Here is a 21,394-nt window from a genome sequence, read left to right as displayed (position 1 = left end):
ACTATTTGCTAGCTAAAAGAGCACATTTTTAGTTACATTTATATAGTGTTTGTCAGAAGGATAGTTATGAAAACCTGGCTGACCTTTGGCATATTTTGCCAGGCATGAGAATAATTTCACTACCAAACCCCCAACCCATGTTACACCCTCCCACCAAATTAACTGATCTGATGGCCATGTTCATTGTATCCAGGTGTTCCCCATCCTCAAATACCCCTATAATGAGAACCATCTCTGGCCAGATCGCTACTAGAAAAGTCTGCCAGCATAGCTATACCAGAATGCCCTCGAGTGCAGAAAACTTATACTGGCAAGTTTATATTTATTGGCATAGTTTGTGCCAGTTCCCTGAGCTAAATAAGCTATACTGTCAAAAACACTTTTATGCCAGAATTAACAATAGAAGTAAAATAAAAAAAATCACCTTCCTTTCCAACATTAGTTTACTAGGAAAAGTTTCAAGTGGAGATCTGACCTTAGTGATTACCTACAGATACTGTAACCATATGTCCCTGAAAACCCAGAGTGTACACACATGTACATTCACTAAGGGATACTCCCGTTGCTACAGAATATGCAAGATGACCTGAAAATTCCTGTTAGTGCAGGAGCATTTCCAGGCATCCAGATAAGGAGGAAGGGCCAACTAGCCACCCGCAACTGTCTCAGCGAGGCATCCCTAAAGAAGGGAAAGGGGCCAGTGGACCAGTGGATCTCTTCAGGATAGTAGAAATGAGATGGGGACTCCTGCAGAGAGAGGATCATCTACATAGGAGTCAGGAAACTTCTCATTGAGGTGACCCTCCCTCACTGCTTCACAGGACAAAAAATACTACAGATCTGTCCACAAGCCCTACAGATCCTTTGAGACCTGTTCAGATCTTTGGGTCCCTGCAAGGCAAGAGGCCTGTACTTCTCTCAGCGTGCTGAACCTACTTTAAGTGGATTTCCCAGCAGGGAAGGGACTCTGAGAACACCTCAATTGTACTGTAATCTCCAGGCCCTGGAGGTTTTTCGCCTTCCTCTGTAGCACGGGGCACAGATCACAGCTGGAGGATTCTCTGCATCTTGTGGTCTTCAAAGTATTTGAAGGCTTCAATATCTGAGATATAGGTGAGAGGATTATTCTAGGAGGGGGTGGGTGAGATTCTGTGGCCTGCACTGAGCAGGGGGTCAGACTAGATGATCATAATGGTCCCTTCTGACCTTGAAGTCTATGAGTCTATAATAACTTTCTTCTGCTTTTTTCCCCCATTGGATGCAGTAGGGCAAGGGATTAAGTGCATCCAACCAAGCCACACCCCAACCTCTCTTCTCCACACTTGTTCATCACTGGCCTTTTGGGGAGTCCTTCAGACAGGGGTGCAGTGATACCTGCACAGGGAGGAGAAGGGGTTGAATCTGTACTCCAGTTTTATGCAGTCATTTCTCAGGTGAACTGCAAAAATAGCTGCATCCGTAGCAGGAGGTTACACTGATTTAAGTTTATCAGTTTCTTAAGTGTTATTGAAGAAGGTCAGAAGTGGTATGGACAAGCCTGATTAGTAAGAGCTTCAATGTTTGGTCCTGTACTATTCTTTGTTAGGTTTTCCTTTGAAATTTTAAAAGGAAATTATCAGGGCTTGTTAAGCCAACTGTTATTCATGTTCATTATTTGTGCCAATTTGCAGGCTATATTCCTAATTAATTACTCCTTTAGGCACACATTTAGTTTCCACTAATTGCTAGTGCATGCTTTCAAGAACCGTACCCTATAGACTAGAGCTGTTTGTGGGCATTTTTTTTAAGACGAGCAAGTAAACACTATGATTCAGTCCAAAGTGCTTTGAAATGAATTCCCAAGGGTTTCAAATCAGTATTCTCTAATCTAGGCCAAGAGAAAGCTTTGTTCCTAGTATAGCTGATCCAACAGACAATTCTTTTTTCACCCTGTGACAGATAAGAGCAACTTCCTGCAGTGTCTCTGAGACACCATATTGAATTAAGTGTATGAATAGTCTATGTATCATTGGGGCCAGGGACAGTATGGACTCCTAAGATGGTGGTTTACTGTGGTTCCTCCAAGATGTGAAAACAGTCAGGCATGATTAAGGCACATTACTCCAGTTATAACATCTCCAGAAAAGGCATCACCTCCTGGGAAGACTTGAATGTTCTGGCTCAAACTGGATTCTTCAGCGACCAACAGACAAAGAAAGGGCTTTCGGATAAATAGTGCTTAAATTGAGTCCAGCTTTTGTTCTGGTTCCTGCTCTGAAGACTGATATGAACTTGAAACCACAAAGAATTCATCTGTGGGGTGTGGAGGGCTGATACTTACCAGAGCCCTGTGTTGGTTGGAGTGTGGAGGGACTCTCCGGTAAGCTTTATAGCAAGTATGCAGGCTTCAGTTATTTCTTGTGCTTTCTCTGTAATGTATTTGCCATAATACTACTTGCGGTTCTTTAAAAGTTGCTGTATAGTAAAATAGTTACTGTATAGTAATTGTTACTGCGGCCAATACACTGGTCATGTCTGCTTTCAGAGAATGCAAAGCATAGGTCCTGACCTTTCTGGTAGATGGGCATGCTGGGAGATCACAGGGTAATGCCGGGAACTATGCTGCCTTAAGAAACCCAGTTGGACGGTAGATGTGCTGGTCTCTGCCCTGGTGAGGTGATGGCTGGGGACCACAAACCTTTAAATTGGTGCCCTAGAGGGACCACACCGGGAGAAAGATGGGGGCAGTTACTCAGTGTCTGTGACACAACTGCATTAATATTTTATCCATGAAGTGATATTAAAATAGCAGGATTGGGCTACATGAAAATGTCGTGTTTAAATAAACTTTTGAGGGAGAAATAATGGCAAGATGGAGAATGGGTACCTCCCTGGCTTGCATAGACTGAGTGGTGTGATCTTTTTTATAAACTGAAGCCTGCAGGTGCAAAATAGTAGGGCAAGACTACTGTTAGCTTTCATATGGACAATCAGGGATTAAGAATGGACAAATTGCTTTGAGGCAGGATGAGTTTGTGCACATCTTGGAGTAGGGGCATGAGGCTCTGCAAGGATGCTACACTTCCCTTTCCCCTGCCGAGAGCAAATTAGAAGTCAAGGTAGAGCAGAAAGTTAAAAGAGATTGAATCATCTGCATTTTTTTCAAGAACTTCAGTTTAATTGTTTAATCTCCATACTATAATTTTTCCTCCCTTGTTTATTTGTGTAAATTCTTTGGGGGCAGGGACTGTCTCTTTTGGTCTTTGTGTGGTGCCTAGCAGGCAGGAACCCCAGTCTTGTTTGAGGGCTCTATGTTCGACCGTAAATAATAATTAAAGGATTTAAAGCATAGGTCCAGTAAACTCGTTATTATACTGCTGAATGGATTTTCCCCAGTACAGACTGTCTCATCCATTGCTGCACTATAAGAATAGATTTGTCCCTTCTTCGAAAAAGAGGGACCCTAATTATTTCTAGGGATGCAGTGAGATATGTGTTAATCACATGCATCAGTTCTCACAGGCAGACTTCTCGGTTGTTCTACAGTATGTTGGCTTTTATTTAGAAGATCAAAGTGAGTCTTTGTTGTGGTTGAAAAGAAAACTTCAGAACATGAAGCAAGCACAACTCCTGCTGCCATGGCTACCTGTCTCTGCAGAGAGAGCCTGAAACAACAACTTTTAGGTGTGAAGTGTGAAGTGTGTCCTGTTCTCTATGGGTGACTACAGGGTTTTTTTGAAAACAGTGGCCTTTTTTCAAAAAAACTTCCCCTGCATCTAGACTGCTGCCACAGTCTTTCAAAAGTAAATTGAAAGAATGTGGCAGTTTTTTCAACCGCGGAAAACTTCGTTTTATGAGGAAGAACGCCTTTTTTCAAAAGTGCTCTTTCGAAAAAAGGCGCTGTGTAATGCAAACTGTGTTTTTTCAAAAGAGATCATTCAGACTGCCATTGGTGCTCCCTTTTTAAAAAAAGTGGCTTGCTTTTTCAAAAGTACTGGTTGTAATCTAGATGCTCTTTTTTGAAAGAGGCTTTTTCAAAAGTATCTTTCGAAAAAGCCTCTTTCGAAAGAGGATTGCAGTTTAGACGTAGCCTTATTGAAGGCAAAACTAGGTTTCTAAGGCTACGTCTAGACTACAGGCTTCTTTCGGAAGAAGCTTTTTTTCAAAAGAGATCTTCTGAATAAACTTCTTCTGAAAGAGAGCATCATCCACACTGCAAAAGTGCATCGAAAAAGCGATCTGCTTTTTCAAAAGAGAGTGTCCAGACTGCATGGATGCTTTCTTGCATGTGAGCTGTGATTGCTATGGATGGAATGGCCACCAGGACACCAGTGCAGCCTAGGAAGACTGCAGGGAGTAGCTACTCAGGATTCAGCAGGCTTACACAAAAAGGAGCTATAAGTCAAAGCAGGGTCAGTTGCTGCATGGAAGCCAAGGAGAGGAGGCTGTGTACATAGAAGGCTGCAGGAAGATAGTACCTTGGACAGAGCAGTTGTTGGCAGGGATCTGGGGAGCAGGAAGCCTGCAAACAAGAAGGTGCTAGGGCCACAGGATAGTGGCCCAGAAAATTGAAGCAGCACTCACAAAGAAGTGAGGGAGGAAGTAGAAGGTTGCTAGGTAAAAAGTTCTTGGGCTGAGACCTGGAGAAGTGGGCAGTGTCCCCTCTAATTTTTCTCAACCCTGGGTGGAATAAATTTTATTGTGCGTGCCAATACAGAGGTGATGTGTGACACATCACCTTCACACTGGTGCACATAACAAAATTAATGTGCTGAGGTTGGACCAAGGGGTTCTCAGTGTGGGAGAGAACTCGTGCCAGAGGCAGATTGTTGGGTGTAGGAGAATGAGTCCCAGCTGGGGATGCAGGCTGTGGGGTGGGGCTGAGGATGAGTAGCCACTGGCTATTAATGCCATCTTTGGTCTCAACAAGTGATGTCCCATCTGTTGATTGTAAGGGAATGAAACCTTGTTTTGATAGTCCATAAATTACCCTAAGAGCATTGAAGAACTCGGTACTAGTGTTGGAGTCAGCATAGGCCTATATTTCCTTTACTCTATCCCGCCACCGGTTGTTTTTAAGGCCTCTAATTCTTCATTGTACTTTGTCCTTGGCAAGCTTATAATCATGTTTCTTCTGCTGAGACGAGAAGTTGCTATGCCAGGCTTTGAATGGTTGGCATTTAACATCAGTTAGGTCTTAGATCTCCTTATCATTAGTATCAAATCAATCCTGGTTACTTCACATGGTGTAGCCAAGGGTTTCACAACAGGTTTCCAGGACAGCAATTTTCAGAAAGGATCATGCCTGAAGACAGTCCTCTGGTGGATCTTGGATACATAACTTGTCACTAAGGCTTTGCTAGAAGATAAACCTTGTCTCAGGGTCCTTCTTGGAGCAGTGTTTTTTTTGGGGGGTGGTAAAAACATGCCCTGGTGCTATTTTGAGTGACATAATGAAATGTATTAGTTAGTGGTCAGTCCAACAGTCATCAGAATCTATTACAGTACGAGTTATGCAGATATCAGCATGGTCCCAAGACAGTACAATGACATAATCAAGTCGCCAAGGTGTCACCAGAACAACCTGAAATGGTTCTTCTGCCAGAACAGGGTGTTTACTATAACAAGACTAGGGTCAGCAGAGTGTGTAAGAAGAAGGTGACCATTGGAGTTCATTTTTTCCTATACCTTCCCTGCCAATGATACCATTCCACAGGTGGTAGTCAGTACCTATTCTGGCACTGAAATCCCTGAGAAGTATAAGCTTGTCTTCTTTAGGGACACCTCTGATGATGCTATTGAGGTGTGTGTAGAAGCATTTGGGATGCTTGGGGTGTTGGTGGAGCAGTAGTACCTTTGCAATGAGATGGGCATGCCTGTCTTTTTCAGGTGGTTGAGCTGCACTGGTCCACACGCCACGCTCAACTCATACGCTTGCCTCCTTGTAGCCAATTGCACACGATGGCGGGTGCATCCTGGCTCCTGATCTTGGCCAATCAGCAGAAAACTGTGCAGGTAGCCAGCTGAAGATCCTTTGGTGGGGATGGGAACATCCTTCCTCATCCTTGTATCAGGTGACCAACAGCGGATCCCTTACAGGGGAGGCGGATAAGCTCATATTGAATAGGCATATACTGAACCATGTCTGCCTGAACTACTATGGTGATAGAGATAGTCCAAGCAAGGGAGCCAGTCCATGGAGGGAATGGGGCCTGTGGTATGGTGTCTCATGCCTCAGTCCCCATCCCCCTCTGTGGACTGGCTCCCTTGCTGGACTTGTATCTATCATGATGAACTGTGACAATTAGATCTCCATGATCCACCACATTGGTACTGAGGTGCTTTGAGAAGTATAGTTGAGCCTGGCCCTTAGATGACAATGCAGCCTTGAAGCACTCAAACCACAACTCCCATGAGGCACAGCAGCATTTCCCATAGATGATGTCAAACAAAATGTTACAGTGTGGCATGACCTGATCTGAAACACAATTTAAAAAAAAATCCTAATGGAAAATAAAAAAGTTTAACAAAATCAAAAATTTCCTGCAAGATATTTTATTTTATTTTATTTTATTTTATTTTATTTTATTTTATTTTATTTTATTTTTGTGGAAACCACCTTTTTTTGTTGAACCCCTCTCCCACTTTGGAGAAAAATTCCCAACCAGCTCTAGTCACAAGGAAACTTCTCAATTAAATCAAATACTTAACAAGCATGCTCCATATGTCTGCCATTGCTATTAAAAAACTATTCCACTGGTATAAGGATGGTAGCTAGATGTATCATGTTCTGTCAAAAGCTGTATTCGTGTTACAGGATGGATTTTAATTCACATTCTGGGAAATAATTTGGGATGTTTCTGTACTTGGTATTTATCCTAAATATTCAATATGAAACCCAGAAAATATTTTTTCTGCAAAAGGACTATATATCAAAATTCAGACACTGCCAAAGAAGGGTGCAGTGCATTTATGACCTTGTGTGATTAGTGATCTCTGGATCTAATCTTAAGGTATTTAATGGACTATAATTATCTGCAGTGTATAGTTACTGCCTTCCCTGAGATTGATTTAAAATTGCCTCAGGAGGCGAGCACTCTTTAATTATCTGATAAGAGCTAAACTTGATACTCTGACTGGAAACTTCTGGAAATACAGAAATAAATATAGTTCAGGACAAAACTTACTGTTGGCCAGCTTCAGAAATGAAATCTGTTCTCACAGGTTGGCTCTGCTGTTATAGATAAAAGAAGAAAGGCAAAAAATCTTACAACTATTTTCAAGATACCAGTCTAATTTAGCCAACTTGTCGGAAGGGGAGCTTGGTCAGAGTCATGCCCTTTGCTATAAATGTTCTTATATGCACACACAGGGGGGGTGATGGCATAGGAAAAAATAAAGCCTGGGAAATCCTTTAATTAGTCACTGTCCAATAGTTTTACAATACAATAAACAAGCTGGTTGGTAAATGAGATACACAGAAACAAAGACTAATTCAATAATCCCTTCGCCAGCTTAGAAGAATGCACCTCCAGGGCTAGTAGAAGGGAGAGGTCTGATCGTTTAAAGTTCAGGTGCTATTACTCGATCTGACTGGAGGTCATGACCATAATCTGTCCCAATACCATTTTTCAGATGGCATTTATACTCATCGCCATTAAGCATTTAATCTGCCCCACTCTGGAGTGTTTTAAAGAAATCTGATGTGTGTGGCAAGTTCCAGCCAGAACTGAGCATGCAACTCCTTTCAAACCTTCTGTGTAAAATTAAATTTTGATTATGTTTTACATGATTTCAGAAATTGCCTCTGACCTTAGGACCTGTCATAGCAGGTTAAGACTGACTGAGAGTCTTTGGTTGTCAGTGCCTGGAATTCATCTTTCCAGGGGAGGCAGTAGGGCTCTTTAATGTGTTTGTTACTATCTAGGCTCAGGGGTATTTGGGCACTTAAATGGGACATATTTTTGAGGAACAGCAGATTGTATTCTTCTTAAGAATATCAAGGAACCTAGATATTATGGAGGTAAGGGCAATATAAATCTCTGATAATATCAAGGAACCTAGATATTATGGAGGTAAGGGCAATATAAATCTCTGATAAGTGGTCGGATGGCCTTCTAGTTAAGCCACCAACGTTAGAATCAGGAGACTAATGAAGGTGGTAGAATTGTTAAAAATGATTTAGAAAAGGCAAAACGTTCAATATTCCATGTCAGTTGTTAAGAAGCAGGATAATGGATTTGAATCACATGAGGATGAAGAAGTACTTTCTAGTTCACAAGAAACTACAAGGAATCCAGTGGCTCCTTAAAGGCTATTAAATGTATTTGGGCATAAGCTTTCATGGGCTGGAACCCACATTGTCAAATGCATGAAGTGGAAACTTCAGTTTGGTAGGCATGGATATATATATATGTGTGTAAAGATGTGTGTGTTGAATTACTATGTGGAGCAGCAGTGTTAATTAGATCAGTTCAGTGAGGATAGATATGGTCCATTCCCAACAGTGGATGAGAAGGTGTGAATACCAAAAGAGAGAACATTAATATTAGTAGTGATCCACCAAACCCATCTCACCAGAGGTGATGGTGCTAGGAAACTCGAGTAGTTAGAATCTGGGAGTGGATAGAATCTTGTTACACCCTAATCACCTCCCAGGGTAGGAGGTGAACTAGCTCTGTAGATGGAAGAGTGGTTACATGTACTTGATACTGTATTAAATGCCAAGACTGACACAATAAACAGTGTGAATTTGCTTAGGCTTGAAAGGATTAGGTTTTATTTGTAAGCATCGATTTCACTGTACACACAAACTGATGAAGAAAATGTTTCCATTGATATTCTAAGTTTACAGATAGGCAAAGTGAGAAAAATGCTGCTTGAGGACTTACTACATTTTGATTTAAGGATATTTATTTTGTATATTTTAACATGATATTGATTTGGGTGTTAACTGTTCTAACACTGTAACTTTTTGAATCTTAATGTCTGTCTGACTATATATTTTAGAAATGTCTGTCTGTCTGTCCGTCTCTGAGGGTATGTCAACACTGCCCCCCTAGTTCGAACTAAGGGGGTAATGTATGCATACCGAACTTGCTAATGAAGCCCGGGATTTGAATTCCCCGAGCTTCATTAGCATAAAGCCGGCGCCGCCATTTTTAAAAGCCGGCTAGTGCGAACCCCGTGCCACGCGGCTACACGCGGCACGGACTAGATAGTTCGGATTAGGCTTCTAATCCGAACTATCTGTACGCCTATCCGAACTATCTGAACTATCTGTACGTGGAACGAGGTGTACAGATAGTTCGGATTAGGAAGCCTAATCCGAACTATCTAGCCCGTGCCGCGTGTAGCCGCGCGGCACGGGGTTCGCACTAGCCGGCTTTTAAAAATGGCGGCGCCGGCTTTATGCTAATGAAGCTCGGGAAATTCAAATCCCGGGCTTCATTAGCAAGTTCGGTATGCATACATTACCCCCCTAGTTCGAACTAGGGGGGTAGTATAGACATACCCTGAGTCTGTTCAAGAACTCCTCCTAAACAGTAAGAGCTAGGGCCACCAAATTCGGTATGCAGTTTCCTCTTATCATAACATAAAGCAAGGTCAGGGATGTGCCGGGAATTCAATTGTTCCTCATAAAATGGAAAGGGAGGGCTCTGGAGAGGTGAACTGGAGATGTGCTACAATCCCATTGGGAGTTTGTTTATGTGTCTCCAGTAAGGGGAAATGCACTCCTCACCCAGCTGTGCCAGCTGCAACTGCAGCAGCCATTGAGAGGTGCTTCTCACATGGCCACAAGCTGCTATGGTGAAAGAGGGCTGGGGCAGCCTGCAGACTGAATGCCTCATCCTCACCCCCACCACAGAGCAATGATTTAAATGGAGAAAAACAAAAATTATTTGAGTTAAGGACCTGAGCAATGCCGGATAACTTGTCTAATCATTAAATAAGTTCCTTGAAACTGAAAATTCAAACTGATTAAAATAGAAGAAAAATGCTTAAAATAAACATCTTCTTGAATCTGTTAGAATTAGATATTGTGTATTATTGGACCAAGTGTACTGTCTAAATCTAAGGAGAGGGGCTAGAGCTGGCTGTAGATAAATTACTAGATACTTTCTTGTTTTTATTTACAAACAGGAATGGATCCTGAGTCCTATATTTAAGGAATTAAACATATTTTTAGACTACATAAAATATTAGTGCCCCCCAGAAATATTTCTGCCTCAGGAATATCCTACATTATTGTGTGTAAATAAAATATGACATGTTTCATCCTGGCAGAGCCACTGTCCCTGCATGACTGGCTCTCTCTAAGCAATGCACTTGGGATGTATCTGCAGGGTAAGCCCAGGGTTGAACTCAGACTCAGGCTAACGCTTGTGTAGTTTCAGGACCCTAAAGGGGGAGGAGATAAAGGGTCTGAGCCCAGTTAGGAAAGGCCCCAGCCCAGCCCCTTCCACCGAAGGCCTCATGCCTTCTGCCCAAGATCCCGCCCCTTCAGCAACCTTCCTCCGATGGAACCAAGCCCCACCTAACCCCAGCTCTGAATCCTGATCCTTCCTGGCCAGCCGAGGGCCAGGGCTGCTGCTCTGCACCCCCAGCCCTCCTGGCAGCAAGGGAGCCAAGCTGCCATGGCCTCGGCTCTCCCAGGAGGCTGTGGGCTGCTACTGCCTGAGTCATCTTGGGTGGCCAGGGAACGTAGGCAGTTTTGGGAAGGCAATGCCTTTCCTGACCTATATTACCTGCCACTGTACAGCAGTAATCTTTGGAAGAGCATTAGGAACTCTGGTACATGGGTGGTTGGACTCAGGCCCAGTATCGCAGGCTGGAGCCCTAAGTTGGGGCCTGCAGGGTATGCATGTGTTCATTTTAAACAAAATGTAATTTAGAAAGTAGGTATGCATAAAGAAGCATGCTGTGGCTCACCAGCCTAGCAATAGCCTAGAGAAGGCCAAGGGGAGGGGGGTGAACTCAACATGTGGAGTGGAGAAGTACAAGCATGTGACAAACAAAGCCATATATGGAAAGGTTGAATCTGATTGGTTTAGAAGTTTGTGTTATGTAACCTGTAACCATGTGCTGTAAAACAGCAAGGGGAGGGGCTCCTTGCTTGAGGGGCTCTGGCTGATTTTAGTACCGGGGCTCTTCCTTTGTGCACATTGAATAAAGTCTTGTTGAATTGAATTGAATTGAATTGAATTGAATTGAAGACCCTTGATTCTGCCCAGCACCTGACTCTCTGGGAACCACAAAATCCCAACAGGCCCCAGGATCAACATTTCAACTTGGGATTACAAATAAGTGTAGATGCTTTGCACCTAGGCTAACAAACCCAGGGTCTGCCAACTTGAGTTATCTGAACCCTGAGCTAATACCGGGGTATTTCTACGTGGCAATACAATACGGCTGGCCACAGTCAACTGACTAGGACTAGGGCTACAAAATTGCAATACTCTGTATAGACATTTCAGCTCAGACTAGGGCCCAGTCTTTGAGACCCCTCCAAGGTGGAGAGTTTTAGAGCCTTGGCTCCAAACTAAGTCCCAACATTTATATCAGAGTTTTACAATCCCACAACCTGAGCCCCATGAACCTGAGTGAGCTGTGGTGGGCCAGCCACAGGGTGTAACTGCAGGACAGACATACCTTTCCAGAGCAGGCACAAAGTGGCTGCAGGGCCTATCCAGAGAATAGGTTGCTTCTTCTCTCCACTCCAGGTGAGCCAGACCAAAAACCTTTTAAAGAAGAACTTTCTCCAGTGGCCATAGTTTGGGACAATAGTTTAATAAAACAGGAGCAAAGTTAAAATTAGGAGCTTTGCACAACATTGGAGAATGGGCACCATGGAAAGATTTGTCACCAAATGATCCAGATCCCAGAACCCTTACTTAGCACCCTACTTCAGAGGTAACCCCAGTGATGTCAACTGAGCAAAGTGCTATTCAATATGAGCAAGGCTTGCATTGCAATTTAGATCTTCTTTTGTTTTTTGGCACCATTATGACTGGGTTCAAGGGAACTTTTAAGTTGGATGGTTCACATTTCTGAGATATTTGTAGGAACATTAGAAATGAGCCCATTTTAATCTGTTCATAGAAGTCCAGCATCTGTATGTGTACTATTATGTGCTGTGATCTTTTCTGAGATCACATATTGTACATAGTTAGGTCTAGTCAGTAGTTGGATGTTAGCAGATGGTCAATTTGGCAGATGAACAGTAACTTGTGCTGCTTCTTGGCGGCTGCCATCTTGTGTTCCAGAATCAAAGCTTTTAAATTAAGTAATATAATAATTAGAGCTGTGTGGGCAAAGGAAATTGTATCTCCTGGAAGATACCGATATTTTGAAGTTTGGTTGCTTTCCAGTTAGGAATGAAAACCAAACATTTCATAAACCTCCCTGAAAGGGAAAGCCCTGGAGTCCCAGCAAAGGGGCCGTCTTCGCAGCTGGCTGCTCCTGACCAATGGACCTTGAAAAGCATAGACTGCCAAGGAACAGGTGTGCTGTTAGTAAACCAGATAGCCTTCCAGCAAAAACCTGCCAGCTGTCTAGCAGTGGAGTACTTCCTGGCTTCCAGAAGAACTGAGCTCAAATCAAACCATCTCCATGGAACACTATGATTTTGACACACTGGCGAATTCTGGAAAAAAATGATTTCATCAGAATTTTTCCAACAAGCTTGTTGTGAAAATCTGAAGTTTTAATTGGGAGTCTCTCATCTAGATGCTATAAGCAGATACAGCTTGTGTTGTGTGGGCAGCTTTGGGTTTGCAGGTAGACTGTTGGAGAGTACCACAACATTCTTTCTTTATACTGACTCCTGGTTGGGAGACCTTCAAGAAAAACCCACATTGTGCAGGAAATGGTGTTAGTGATTGTTCCTTCTGAGTCACTGATGAACCAAGTGACCAACATGGTACAATGAGGCACTGAGATATTGAAGGTGCTGTTTTTAGATGACAATTACAACTCATCCCCTGTGGTAATTAAAATAAAATCTTCTTCATTTGCCACAGGTCTTTAGACATGGCAAGTGTCTTCCATGGTAAATGTACACATGTATCTGAATGCAAAAAGAATTGTATTAAAAAGGGAAACTGCAGTGGTGTGTCTAAATGTGTTTTTACCAATCCCTTACTCATGAGCTGCATGTTTAGATCTCCATCAAATGCATTCCCTTTACTGTTTTCTTAAATGACCAGTAGTCATGCTCCATTCATGACTTGATGATCAGATTTTTTTCTGCTTCACTGAGTCACATGTGACTAGTACCTTATTGCTCTTCTGTTGTCCATGGGTAAACTCTAAAGCAGGGCATCGCATGTCTTGCACTATACACTTCTTAAAGAGTGATTATGTATATTGTCCTGGAACCTTAACATTCCACCTACATTACACACATTTTCCTTCCCTGCAGGGTCAGGTGATTCCATTGAACAACATTGAGTTCCTGTTCAGATTTTTAAAAATGAAAAAGGCAATTGGAACTTTAAAATTATAGGTTTGTAGCTTTTGCTACTCTTTTCACAACATTTTTAAATGAAAATTCTCTCTCTCTCTCTCTCTCTCTCTCTCTCTCTCCCTCTCTCTCTCTCTGTGTGTGTGTACAGAGAGAGAGTGTTTTAATTGGGGAACACTCTGCAAAATGGCATTCCTTGGAGTTTTGAAAAGGTATTCACAGGATAATTCCATCAACTTTTCTATGCCAACTTCTCTACATCATTCTGACCTACGACCCTGACCTACAACTGGCCAGTCTAATGAGATTTCCTATTGCAAACATATGCTGTATTTGCAACACAGCCTGTGCACACCAACAACTGTGGAGTAATTAATGAGGACTGTTTAGTGAAACGTGAAGCTTGCTCAGTCTGAAAAAATGTCTTAATGCTTATCCAAACTAGCCAGATCTCATGAGTCACCTCTTAAAGTTAATGGAGCCACCTCAATTTATACCAGCTGAGGACTTGGCCTCTTGAATTGGCTTGGAATTTTGTGCAAACAATTATTCTCATAAATATTTCCTGTGTTTCCTGCTTCTATTTGGATTAGAGAACTCAGTCACAGCCTTTTCACAGTATTTTGGTACTTTCTGTTCCAGCAAAGGAACGTGAAAATGAAATTTAATGGAGAGGAAAAGACTTTGCAGAGCCTCTCCAAGGGACTGGATTTGGTTATGACCATGAATGTAAATTTGAGATTTGTGGGTGTTTGTGTTGTTCTGAAATGAGTAGCCTCTCTCTCTTAATGCCTATTGCAAGACTCCCAGTAATCAGGCACCATCACTGTATTTTACTTTCATGTTATGGCACAAAACACTTTTTATACTGACTTAAACACATTAAAATTAGACTAATATCCATATTAATCAGTGGGGGAAACTTTTATGATTACATGACAAGATGCCAGAAAACACAATCCAGAACCTAGGAAAATCAGCATAATGTGCCGAGGAAAATCAATAAGCAATTTGCCTAGAGAATCCCAAAGAGAATATTCAGGTTTGGAATAATTTTGCCCATCAATTCTGAAAATATCCAGGCAGAATAATGCAAGAACAGGGTCTGATCCTGAGGCTACTGAGTACAATGAGAGTGGGTTCATGCTCCCAGCTAGCTGCCATCAGTTTTAGAAGAGATGCTCTGATGCTTAATAAAAGTGCTTAATTAGTAAACTTTGTCGCAGCCCATACATGGCTTGCAGGCAGTGCTGCCAAACAGACTGAGTAATTCTTTTCAACCATTAAATCTCATTGATATTCTTAGCTTTGAACAAGGAGAACACTCTAATTAGAGTGAGGTGAAATTTCAGTCATTCAGTTTGTAGGGATTTGTGTGTGCCTTTCTTTGTCTTTCAAACCATGTGGTACACAAGACTGGCTAATTTCACTTTAGCAGTCATCATACAGCTCTCAGTTTCTCCATATGAACAATGGGGATGACAACACTGACCTCCCTTGCAAGCCACTTTGATATCTGCTGTTAAAATACCTATAAGAACTTGGTATTTAGCCCCTTCCTGCACCATTAAGCTAAATAGACAGGCCCCACCTTTAAACTGAATTAAATATCTGTGCACAGATTTTCACTAGTTTACATACATTTAGTTAATCCTGTGAAACATGTAATAGAGACAAGCCCTGAGCCATGAACAGTATTTCACACATAGAAATGGTCTCCACACTCAAACCAAGGTTGTCAATTTTTTTTTACTGTTTAAGGGTGTGTCTAGACTACTGAGTTTTGTCGACAAAAGTGGACTTTTGTCGACAAAACTATACCTGCGTCTGCACTACCGCTGAGTTCTGTCGACATAACATCGACAGAACTCAGCAGTTTTGTCGATGCTGGTAAACCTCATTTTACGAGGCATAACACCTTCTGTTGACAGAATTCTGTCTACACAAGGTGTTATTGCCTGTAGGGTTGCGTCTAGACTACAGGGTTTTGTCGACAAAGCAGCTTGCTTTGTTGACAGAACTGAATGTGTCTAGACGCTCTATGTCGACAGAAGTTTTGTCGACAGTATCTGTCGACAAAACTTCCGTCGACAAAACCCTGTAGTCTAGACGTACCCTTAGTTTCTTTACTAAAGTTTTGGCTTTTGTGGGCATCAAATATGTCTCTATTGCTAGTAAAATAAGCAGTACCTAGTGGGAGTATGTGTGAGCATGGGGAAATTAAGATCTTCCCTTTTAAAATATTGTTGAAAAGTTAAGATACAATGTTTAGTGAATCAGTGCTTTTTAACTTGGTTTGCTAGAAATAAAACCTTTCAATTGTATATACCCTATTTTGGGGTAGATTATAAATCCCTTACTCACATTGACGGAAAGCTACTCACACAAATAATTCCACTGAAATCAACTACTCAACCAGAGACAGAAAGGATTCTGGATTTCTTTGTGAGGAGAGAAGAAATTGTAATTACAAGACAATATATACATTTCCATTATGGCCTCTTTAAAACATTGACAGTTATCAAAATTAAGTAGATTTTAAATTCTTACCTCTTTTCTTGAGCAGAGGGGATCTTGAAGTACAGGAAGGGAAGAGGAAAAATGTAATTAAGTACTTCTTTCTGGACCAAGATACTTGGGATCATCTCCTGCTACCTTTTGATATCGGTGGCAAAATTCCCAGTGATTTCAATGCAATCAGGACATAGAATCATAGAATCATAGAATCATAGAAAACTAGGACTGGAAGGGACCTTGAGAGGTCATCGAGTCCAGCCCCCTGTCCTCATGGCAGAACCAAATACTGTCTAGAACATCCCTGATAGACATTTATCTAACCTACTCTTAAATATCTCCACAGATGGAGATTCCACAACCTCCCTGGGCAATTTATTCCAGTGTTTGACTACCCTGACAGTTAGGAACTTTTTCCTAATGTCCAACCTAAACCTCCCTTGTTGCTGTTTAAGCCCATTGCTTCTTGTTCTATCCCCAGAGGCCAAGATGAACAAGTTTTCTCCCTCTTCCTTATGACTCCCTTTTAGTTATCTGAAAACTGCTATCATGTCCCCGCTCAATCTTCTCTTTTCCAAACTAAACAAACCCAATTCCTTCAGTCGTCCCTCATAGGTCATGTTCTCTACACCTTTAATCATTCTCGTTGCTCTTCTCTGGACCCTCTCCAATTTCTCCACATCTTTCTTGAAATGTGGTGCCCAGAACTGACCCTTAATGTAAGAGCTGGTCAAAAAACAGAATTTCTATCTGGGGTATTCCCATATTTTTAATATGTTTTCTTCCTGAACAAATGGAAGTATCTAATTTTTTTCATGGAAAGAAAAATTCTGAAATATTGCAAGATGAAAATGTCAGAATGACATGATTTTTTTTGACATTTTGAATAAAAATGAAACACTCTAATATTATCAGATAAACAAAGAACTTTTCAAAAACTGGCCCGATTGGTTTTACTTTGACAAATTGATCTGCATCTGCTTGAATTTCCAGGGTGGGTAGTTGTAATTTGTGTGTCTTGTTTCCAATTTCTCCTCTGATTCCTTGACAACACTACATTTCTCAACATCCACTATGGCAAAAGAACTCCCATAATGCATGGTGGTGATTCAGCCAGAAAAGAGACCATGTGTATTGTGGGAAATAAAGTCCAACAAGGATTCTAGCTTATAAAAGAGAATGAGGCCCAAGGTATGACTTTGAGGCATGTCAGCAGCTTGAGGACGAGATGCTTAATGGCAAACGGCCCCAAAATTAAACATTGCCAGCCAGGTGAACTCAATTCAAAATGAAATATTTCATTTTTCCTGGAGGAAATCTATATTTATATTTTAGCAAAATCATAAACTGAATTTTCTACTTGAAAAAAATGGTCAGATAATGCCCAATCCACGCTACGCACCATTTAACAGATGATGCAAATAGTCAAACAGAACTATTTAAATCTACATTTAGATGAACCTTATCGTAAGTTTGATGCAATCCCTGGTGATTTCATGAACTCAGACCTTTGAACTAGAAAGAGTTCAGCCACTTTTAATTGTTCAGCATCCAAAATGGGGGCCAAATTTTCTAAAGTGTTTTGAACCCAGCACCTCACATTGTCTCTTACAGACAAGTTTTCTAAGGAATAATTCACCTAGCATGCTGAGATCGTTTTGCAAATCTAGCTCTACCTGTAGAAAAACAGAGTTAGGAATAGTGCTGCATTTTGTTAATGGTAACAATTTCACATTCTGATAATTCATCAAATAACAGAGACTATGCATTTTAAGTATTAACAACTTTAAAAAATGCATCAGGGACTTCATTTTCAATGCATTGATGTCACCAATGCATCTGCATGGAGATTAAGACACAAAATACTCTCATGACAAGTAACAAGCAAGACCTTGGGTAAACTTCTAGATAACACATGGAAATAATAAATCTCTTTAAATCTGATCTGCTGTTGAACTATTGCATTCTGCATAAACGAGTTTGTGATAATCTCTCAAAAGATATTTGCAGATTTGTTTATGGTTAGATTATGCTTGTGGCCACAGCCCTGAACTAGGGGTGTGGCTGAAGAGCACCATCCCAAAAGTAGCCGCAGGAAACACTGTGCTTCATATGAATTTCTGGGTCACCATTCCACCTTGCTTTCATATTTCTTCCTGTCACCTGGCCTATACCAGTAGAAAATTATGACTGCTCCCCCTTTCCAAAGAACTGGGAGGTGGGGCAAAGTCTCAGTCTATTCCTAACCCTTTTATTCACCTACTCTGGAGACATCCTCTGGCCTCTTATTTCTATAGGCCCAGATCCAAGCTCTGGATATTTATTCATAGGGTTGGTGTGAGTGGTGGTGGTGGTAGTGGGTTATGTCCTATGCAGTAGCGAATTGTTCAAATCTAAATCTAATTCTTGATTAAATAAACTAAGTTGCTTCCCTATATGTTAGGCACTGAAGGGGTTTTTTGGAGAAGACACTGAAGTTCAAATCCATGTGCCAACCTTGCTCTGTTTTTGCCAATCAAATGACCTGGATGACATTCTGCATGCACTCACAGTAGCCTATGAAGTTAAGCATTTGCTAATAGCAAGATGTTGGGTTTTACTCTGAGAACCACATATTCTAGTTTGTCATGTTAAAATGAACCCCCTAATCTTTTGGCTTGCTGTTTTGTACCCAGAATGCTAATGTTCATTGCAATGTTATGGTTTTTTGACACTCAGAACAAACACTATTTGCTAATACAGAACCTGATTTACTAAAAAAGAAAAGGGGAAGTGAAATGCAGTTTGGATAAGCAAGGCCCTGTATTGCAAATGATACACAATATGAGTTATAACCCATTTCCGGAAATTGGAGGTTTAGATAAGAAAATAATAAACCAAGTTTTTATTTTCTATATGAAATTTGCTGTATGTACTTTAGGATGCCTCTTGGATAATCAACAAATGTATGCCAAGGAGGGGAAAACTGCTGATTTCTTTGAGTGCCATGAAATTGCTTGAGGATGTCAGTATTAATGGCTATAATAAGATTTCTGGTTTCTGAGATCTATCATCTCCTCATTTGGTTAAAAAAAACAAGATAAGAAATATTTGTTCTGGTGACATTCACAAGTACAATCGTTCACGACACATCTGCTCACGACTTTATAGTGCCGAGAATGCTGATTTTTCTAATGTTGTAAAGCATTTCTGAAAGTACCACACCACCTTGTGGAGATCTCTATCAGGCTACCATCTGTACTATTGATGAATATGAATGCCATGTAACACAACACATCCTTTCCTCTAATAAATTCTACTTAATATGCTAAACTCGGTTATGTTTGCCTTGTTTATCCCTTTCTTACCACCTATAAACTCTTTGATTGCTACACCTTGCATGAGGAGAGACATGGGCTTGTGGAGGTAGAGACAGGATTTGTTATAGCTCAATGCAAGTTACTCTACAACTTGGAAATAAGAAAAGGACTGCAGTGTAGCTATCTTCATATCTGAATTAATTTTGTCCACAGACTGTCAGAACTATCCCTGTTCACTGGGGTCCTGATCCAGCAAGATTCTTAAGTTTGTGCTTAATTTAAATCGTGCTTGTAGTCTCATTGAAGTAAAGGGGAACACTCGCTTGCTTAAAACCAGGTAAGTGCTTAAGGGATGCTGAATTGGAGCCTTAATTCTGAAGAGTAATAGAATGTAGTCGAAGGAAATTTGAATGCATTTCCCTATATAATGTACAAGTGGGCCACTCTGACCAGTGCCTATACACAAACATGGAATGCATGGTTGTTGTTGTTTTTTTAAATGTGAGAACTATGCCATTTTACAGCTCCAAAAATACAAACAAAAAAGTAATAATATAATTAATGCTAGATATCTTTCATTGTCTATTAAACTTATATGCCAGAATATCTTCTTTTCACTTTATTTTTGGTGAGGGAACATTGATCTAATTGTGTTTTTTTTTAAGCTCATCACTTTGAGTAGGATCCAACATCTTGCTGAATAAAAAGTATCCCGATTTGTATAACATCTGTCACTACTCTATAACTCACGGAGATTGCTTTAATAGAACCTTTCTTGCAGGGAGGGAAGGAGTTGTATTTCAAAGGGCCCAGTGAGAAAGAGGCATTTCAGTTCCCAGTTGTATTCCGACTGTCACCACTTAGCATGTGGTGGTACTGAATCAATAATTGCTGTTGCTTGCCATGGACAAATTGTGTCTGCCAGGAGTTAGGAATTTAAACAAACAGTATATTCTGTTTGGTCCTTTTCCAATTTCCAGCTGCTTGTAATTACTTTAAACACCTTGCCTAATTAAATAGTTCCTCCAAGATATTTTGGTAGATATATATGTACTTACTCGTACCCCATCACCACAGCATTTATGTACCTGAGAATTATTAATGCATTCCCCTTTGAGGTAAGGAATTGCTTGCTATTCCCAACTTCATATATGGGCATGAGTCTAAGCCCCAATAGGCCAACAGGAAGGTTTCCATTCACTTCAACGGGCAGTGACTCAAAGATACCCAAGATTAAGAGCTTGATTTTGTCAATGGCACAAGTGTAATGGGGAGGTCTAAGTTGGATATTAGGAAAACCTATTACCCTAAGAGGGTGGTGAAGTACTGGAATGGGCTACCTAGGGAGAGGGTGGAATCTCTATCCCTACAGGTTTTTAAGGATAGACGTGACAAAGCTCTGGCTGAAACAATGTAGTAAGAGCTGGTCCTGCTTTGAGCTAGGGTCTGGACTAGATGACCTCCTGAAGTCTCTTCCAACCCTAAACTCCCGTGGTTCTATGTAGTACCCCCATGCAGATGAGATCTGCAACAACACTGAACACAGCATAGCAGTCTTCCAGTGAGGGTTCCCACTTTCCTGTGGTGTGGAAAAGCAATGCACACATGGCCACCATTTTAATTCAAGTGGCTTGCCTCCACAGGACAATGTGGAGGTCAGAATGGATATGTGACCACTAACCTCTCCCTAGGGCCATATCATCCAGCAGGCAGTGGGTATATGCTGAAAATGTGCCCCTCCCTTCCTCTGCAATCAAATGACGCTCTGCCTACTGGCTGGATGTATAGGGACCATCCGCACAGACAGGAACCTGGCACCAGCCCCATAAGCACTGAAACCTTGACCACAAGCAGTCCTACTGGAGGAGGGGACATGTCTGAAAATTGATTAGCTTGTCCCAACTTAGCTAGTCAGAAATGAGACAATAGATAGAATTCCCCCATACACTCTTCCCCCCATACACACACTCTGCAGTGTGTGTACCTGCTCTCCCTGCCCAATGGATAGACTTTGCTTTGTGTGCTACTCCACAAGTTCCTCAGCACGCTTCTGTGGTGTCAGAATTAAGCCCCAAGGGTACGACTACACAGCAACATTACTTCAAAATAAATAGTGTTATTTCGAAATAACTTAGTC

The sequence above is a fragment of the Pelodiscus sinensis genome, chromosome 9 (genome assembly GCF_052426305.1).
Source record: "Pelodiscus sinensis isolate ZL-2025 chromosome 9, ASM5242630v1, whole genome shotgun sequence".
NCBI classification, from domain to species: domain Eukaryota; kingdom Metazoa; phylum Chordata; order Testudines; family Trionychidae; genus Pelodiscus; species Pelodiscus sinensis.
The sequence above is the reverse complement of the archived record's forward strand: the minus strand, read 5'-3'. Positions refer to the sequence as shown.